Genomic DNA, 7,651 nt, shown 5'->3' with positions numbered 1-7,651 from the left:
GTGTCATGTGTCGACCTTAACAATACATTGTGGCTTCCGCTCTCCTACCCACAATTTAAATACCACACTATACTTGGCACACGAGTGTTTACACAGTTCTAACTTCCACTAACACATTTAAAAAAATACCATATTAGTTCCCCCAGCGTAGCGGTGATTGTCTCCCCCAGGCGTGTAGTTCACCGCTCAAACCGCATGACACGGCACGGGATGCAGGGGCGAGTGTACACAATTCAAACTTTTAATAACGCAATTTTAAAAATACCATATTACTTAAAATACAATATTGATTTATTTCATACCCTACACATACCTAATACATATTATTTACAAATACCTAAATAATGCATACAACTATAATGACTTCTCTTCTTCCACTGTTGATGATACTGATGTTGATGGCAAATGGTGTTCCCCCCAGGCTGATGTCCTCTGGTGCTCGGTCGTCCATGCTGTGGTGGTTGAGGAATATGCATTTGCACCCCCGATGGCTCGTCCACCTAAAATCTAGTCTTTGGTTCAAATAAAACATAAACAAAGAACCCAATCTACTTACATTTAGTGAAATAAAACTCGTTTTCAGTCCTTCTTAAAACTTAAAATATTTCACACTGTAATTTCTTTCTTGAAATGTTCTTACTCACCTCCGTTTTTTTTTAATTCTACGACCCTCCTTCTTTCAGGACAATTCTTTTCTCGAATTTCACCTGTAGCGTCTCTATAACTTCCTCTGATCCCTCAGGAGCCAGTCCTGTTGACCTCAGGGTGGATTTGGCTGTAACGCCCAACAGCCGCTCTGCTCACCTCTGGATGGTTTTGGGAGTATTGAGTGTTTTTCTCCCTCATTAGATCAGGGTGTGTATCCCTGTATTTCTTTTTCGCCGCTTGCACTGGCTCTTCCCGTGTGGTCTCCAAAACTTTCGGGCTCCCACGTTTAACTTTTTTTGCCTACCAGGACCTTTTTCGTCCTCCAAGATGGGACTTGTTACTGACTGGGAGGGGGGATTTATTCCAAATCATTATCCACACGTTCGATTAGTTGTGGTCAATCAAAAACTTGAGTTTCATGATACTAAAACCCTCCACCGACGAACGCTGAATTTGACAATGGAAGCGAGGCTAGGACAGGAAGACTATTACATAGGAATAATCTAGCCTTGTTGTTATCCGAATCAATGTCTCTAAGGCGGGCCTCGTTCACGGCATGAGAATCAAAAAGGTAGATGTTTTCTCTGTGACGCCAAAATGCTACAGTCACCAATTGGCCAGTGAACAGAAACCCACCATCGAGAGATTTGACGGACAATATATTCTCTAAGACAGACGACAAGGAACCAACGGCCTCACTCAAACCGTCTACGCTAGTCGGGTACAACCCGTTGTACACGTACGAAATTTCTACGACGGAAGTGTGATGGTCACCAACATCGAAGCTCCTGGCAAGTTTCCCGGGGAACAGGTATCTGCTTACAACGTTGTTCTCACGGCGATATCAATCTTTGGTGGCCTCGTCCACCTTAACCATAAGCCAATCGTCGGACTCTTGAGAAGGGGCTGGTGAAGTTTCACTCTGGAGGGTTTGTTCTTCAAAGTGTCCTTCCAAGTCCTTTACGATCATGGGACGGGGACCAACTCCTTGGTGCAGAGCTTCAACTATATCCTTTCATCGGATATCAGATCCTGACTATGGTGACATTTCAGATGTAAGCGCCCTTTGATGTTGTGGTGCATGGTTTCTTCCTAAGGCATGCAAAGCGATGACAGTGATGATGGAATGATTTTGTTCAATGATGATGGTGATAGGTTCCATGGTGATGATTAAACTGCTCTTCCATCATGCATGGAAGAGCAGTTTACACTATATGTTTCTAGGTTACTTACTCTTCTTCGGATATTGAGGTTGCATCTGCTGCAGACCGGACATTTTGACCCTCCATAATCTTCATAACAGATTTGCCCATTGGAATTCTTATATACGTACCGATTGCAGTGAGCAATGCCCGCCCCGCAAATACTGCATGTTTCCTGTGAAACAGAAGCTAAATTTATTAGTTTGGAAGTGGAGTGAAACATAATATAGTTGTAGTTGAAATAATCACACAAAACATAGAACACGTGAAATTAGTTTTAAAAATAAATGAGTTTGAAAAAAGAAAAAGTAATGTATCATTTAGTAATTTTGTTGCCCACAATTATACCACTTACTTTAAGACTATTAGGCTATATTTCAATTAAGTGTTCAGAGAAGCTGAGGCATTAATCCGGAGTCAAGGAATTGTTTTTCTGTTATAGTGACCGACTGTGAACTTAAATTATTTTGTTTAAGGCCTACAGCTAAAATTATAATACTTGAACCAATACTAGTAAGAGTAAGGAACTTTTTAACTAACTTAATTATCGTGAAAAATGTAATTTTGGAAACTTACATAAATACTTTTGATGTATATTGGTACTCGTGAAACCAAAAATATTTGGAGAAATTTGAAATTAGTACTCAATATCATAGGGGGCTTGGTGGTTTTTTTATTTCAAAATAGAGGATTTTTTTATAGAAAAACGCCTCTAGGGAAAATGGTTCAACAGGTGGGTCAGCAATTTTATTAAAACAAAATGCAGGTGTTCAGTTCAGAATTTGTGAATTGAAAAATTAATTATTAATTAATTAATACAATAAAAACTCGAAGGACCGAAAAAGAATTAAATACAAAAAAACATTCACACCGGGTATATATCCTGAAATATCAAGGACTTTTCTGAAAGATCAGGGATATTCCTCAGGAGTTTTTAACACTTTATTAATGAAAACAACAAAATGGTAACTTGGTAATTAATCAACCTGTTTCAGGATCAAACAACTTTTAGGTTTAAGGCGAGCTATACAAGGTGGAAAAAAAGTCCTGGGAAGGTTAAATATTTCAAAGTTAATGAACACAGAGCTTTTAAACTTGGTACACTGTTACTGGGCATTAATATCATTTTAAAACATTATTCAAAGATGCGCTACCTCCTCAGGAGGACGGCCCACTAGGAGTCAGAAGAAAATCTTAAATGTAGGCAAAGGTTGATATGCACATCAAATTAAAGAGCTTACTAGTAGAATGTAATGCCGCAAGCCCGAACTCAAATGGACAACCGTGTCAAAAATAACAGCTTTTCAAAGGTGTGTTGAATTTGCATATAATAGCGTACATATAATGCTATTATACGCACCTTATTTCTTGGTTTTTTGGTTGTTTTTTTTTTGTTCAACTTTGTCCTCTTCTTCTTTTGGCTCTTCTGCTAACAACAAAAATCTATCTTTATTACAAGTACAGGATGAAAAATTGTATTAATTTAAAAGAAAAGTCATTGTTGTGCCTGGTAAAAATTTGACACGTTATTTTATTGTCTGTATAGATTGTGTGTGTGTTTGTTGAATGTGAAAATGCAATTGACTTGCTTATCCAGAGATGGGCTACAATCAAGGATTTTATAATGCTAATGGCAATGATTTGTACTGAAGGTTCTAATGCACTGTGAACAATATGAACATGGATTGGCCAATTTTTTTTACAAAATAATTAATTGTTACCATAATTAAAACAACCAAATTTTATAGTTGTTCGATATTCATATCTTTAGACTATTTAGAAATTAATCATTATGTTAATTAAGTCACTGGTTAATTAATCATGCTAATGTGTAAATAAATCACCATCCTTTTTAGTGTAATATTATTTAGTCTCAGTAACAATTTATTTTTAAAGAATCCCGCTTTCAATATTCAAATGAGATTGAGATTAAGTTGAAAACATTCACACGATAGAATAAGTAGATACATCATTAATAACTACAAATATTCTACTACTTGCGACCTTTATTCCAAACAAAAGAATGTCCAATATTAGCATTATACTGATTAATGGTAGATACAGAATTATGAAAATGTTCAGTTCAGAGCAAAAACATTTTCCATGTCACAAACATAAGTTTTATTACTCGAAGTAGTTTCCTCTACAGTAGCAACCTGCTTGGTCTGTCCGTCTCCTTGGCTGGAAGTCTGATCATCTGAAGAACCCTTGATATCTTTAAAATTCCCTCTAACTGTTGATAGTATAATTTATCTTGAGTTATAAGTTCATTACTCTATGTTTGGCTAATGAGTGACAAGCTGATCAAGGAGCCTCCGTCTCGCTCTCTGGAAAATGAACTATAATACAAAATGACAACTCTTACCAGTTTCCAGGTTCGGCAGAGTTCATCGCATGTCGCGGAGAGTGATCCGCAGACACTTCGCAGCTTCCAACGCCATGCACCGGTGTTGAAGTTGCCCTGGACAAGAAAGTGTAATATTAGAAAAGTACTGAAAGGAAAGGAACTATAAGTGGACATGATATTTAAAGTGTATTACATTAGATCTTGACATCGAAGATCTTTTTCAACCAGTACCTCCAGCGTAGCGGCGATTGTCTCTCCCAGGAGTGAAGTGCACCGCTCAAACCGCTTGACACGGTACGGGATGCAGGGGCGTAGCTCTGTGATCCTGGTGTACTGGTGCTGACGGACGCTGTTGAGCAGTTCCTTCCAGTCCTGTGAGTCCATGGTACTGGGTCGGTGTAGAGTGTTGCTTGTGAGATACACTGAAGACTTGTGTGACAAACTCATTAATGAAAGTTTGGCCTATTTTCAATTGCTAAACTTAAGGGTTGCAATCGCTCTCTCCCTCGTGGTATGGGATTATAGAACTACAATATTACAATATTTAAGATGTAAAAATTTAAGAAAGCCATACAGACTAACGTTTTCTTTTCCTTAATGCCGGATGATCACCCTTGTCACCTTCCTGGTGGCCAAGGTCACCGCGGACACCTCAGTCCGCTCGGGATATACCGCACTCACTACTATGGCAGTTCCGGTAAAGGTAACACGATAAGCATTAGCATCTGCCGGTATAAGAGGCCTCCTCTTGACACAACAAAACCAGTCCCTCACGATTGCAACTCCAGCACGTGAGCTGGAACACCGACGCCGCCGTCTCCGAGGGTTTAGACGTCTAGTTTTTAATCGCCATTACATCGACCATCTTTGCTCCTCCAGATACTGCAACAATTCTGAGCTTCTGGTTTACTATTCTTTCAGTGTTGGCATTTTTATTAATTTCTTCTATCTGATTGGCCGTCGAACTGTCATATTTGGCAGATATAGCCCTTGCAATGGTGACTGGGATGATCAATTTGTCTGAGCTGAATTCCTGTATTTGTTAGTTGGCAAAATCAGCTTAGCCCATGGCACCATGGGGTCGAAGGCCCCAATACATTGGACCTTTTCATACCTTTTTTATATTCTTATGTATAATTATTATATATCTATATCTATACTATTATATAAAAATCTAATGGTGTCCGTCTGTATGTGTGTTACTAATAGGTGCAAAAACTACTGAACCAACTGAGCTTAAATTTTACAAAAATATAGCTACCATACCAAGGACCATTATAGGACTATTCACATTTTGATACTGACCGTAGGCTTCGCCCATTTGGCTTTAAAAGTTCTAAGGTGAGGATTTTAAAAGTAAATATTGATTGGTCTCCATGGCTGCAATTAGAACACTAATAATGTTTGTTTACATTTGCTTTGACATTTCAATGTTAACAAGAAGAACTACTAAATTGCATATTTCACAATTAATTTCAGACAGCTGATACAAAGAAGTTACATACTGTATAATATTTTCCATAACTATGAGGTAGGTTTATTTTAATCTAACGTTTTACCATGGATTATTTATTCTAAAACTCAATGATTATAGAAAAAAAGATTCTATAATATTATTGCTGTATCAACCCCGGTTCTGCTTTGGATTGGATTTTTTTAAGCATCTAAGTTATGAAAATAATTTTATTGATATGTCTTCATGGAAACAGTATGAAAATTACAATGTATAGATGTTTTGTATGAATTTGGAGGCTACTTTAAATAAATTGTAACTGCTTAACATGTGTTAGATTAACTTAACATAACTTGCACATAACTATGTTTTTATGTGTATATTTAGGTAAATATAGTTATTGTGTTTGGCTAAACCTATGATTAAATTAAACTAAAGAATATCTAAATAACTAAATTGTACCTCAATGATGTTTGTGTCCTAAAATCTGATGTATATGTGTAACTATATTTAATTATCAAATGGTAATACAAAATACTCTTATTTTATTTTAACATATGCTTTCAGTTCAAATTACTTTATTTGATAAATTTATTATTTGTGTTTTGCCACACCACTGATTAAATTAAACCAAGGAAAATATCATAACACTAAGCAGTACACAGTGTTCTGTTTTTTCTAAAATCAATGAAATATCTGTTACTATGTTTACTTAATGGTAAGTGTGAAAATTAAAAACAATGGACGATGGAACTGATTTAAAGAACTGGTTTTGTATATTAAGTTGTTTGTTGATATTTTTGTAGAGTAAAGATGCAATGAAACATATACTGTATTGCTATTACATTTTTTTAGTCCTTGATGCTTTGATAATCATATTAGTTTGTCTGCTTTAATGCTAAATTATTTGTTTAAAATTTTTTATAGTATGGATATGGTATCTTTAATATTTCAAAGGACTGTATTGATAAGGCACAACAATATTTCTAAAGTTTATAATAGCTGACTTAGTTTTGCTAATGATTTATTGTGAGTGAAGACACTGAAGATGGGAGGATTTGTGATTTAATATTAAGGTGTAATTTATAAAAAACTCCATTTTGAAACTTCAAAATTTAAATTTAAAATGTCAATTATTAATAAAAAAAGATATGTAATGAAGGGAGATGAAGGTAAATCGTATGTGAAAGTTTTATTCAAAGATTTGGTCAGTTTTTCTCATATCAGCCCACACGAGATTTAAAATTAATCATAATCAAAAGTGTAGTATCAACTATTTACCAGATTTAAAAGTCATAACTTAAACGTTTCTATTAAGGCCATAAAAGTTGAATTTTGTTTCTAAAAGCGTTGGCGGATGTGTAACTATTATATGCAACAGATGAAAAAGATTAAAATGTTTATATTTTGTGTCCTCTTCCCGTTGCAAAGCACGGGTACAACAGCTAGTTATTTATAAAATTATTATGGTAATAAAGGTTACAAAGCAGATGGGGTCAAAAATAGAATAAGAAACCTATTATTAAAAAAAAATTATTGAATAAAAGATATTCTGAAAAGAATATACATAAAATAAGTCAAAATTAATATTTAATTTAAGAATTGGTTATTGTTCAACAAAATATTGAAGATAAAAACTTATTTTAGGTGGAGTAGGCTATGCCATTTTTATTGAATTTGAAGTTTACTTCTTTCCACTTTCGCTACAATGGCTGATAGTGTGTGGTTAGAGATTTGGGATGTTTGATATGTTTGAGATTCAGCAAGCAGGCTTGCCTAGGAACTGATTTCCCGGCATGTTTTGTCCGCGATTTGGATTTCTAATTCTGGCATCTCTGCATACACAGGTTCTTGGAGTGCCCCGGTATCTAGTTTTTTTGATTATACACCGGTTTTTGTTGCCGTTTAGCTTCCAATGGCGAATCGCCATTACATCGACCGCCTTTGCTCCTCCAGATACTGCAACAATTCTGAGCTTCTGGTTTACTATTCTTTCAGTGT

This window comes from Macrosteles quadrilineatus, unplaced genomic scaffold, assembly GCF_028750875.1.
Source record: "Macrosteles quadrilineatus isolate MER2022 unplaced genomic scaffold, UCM_ALF_1.0 Scaffold_2__2_contigs__length_208266976, whole genome shotgun sequence".
NCBI classification, from domain to species: Eukaryota; Metazoa; Arthropoda; class Insecta; order Hemiptera; family Cicadellidae; genus Macrosteles; species Macrosteles quadrilineatus.
This window is presented reverse-complemented; position numbering follows the sequence as displayed.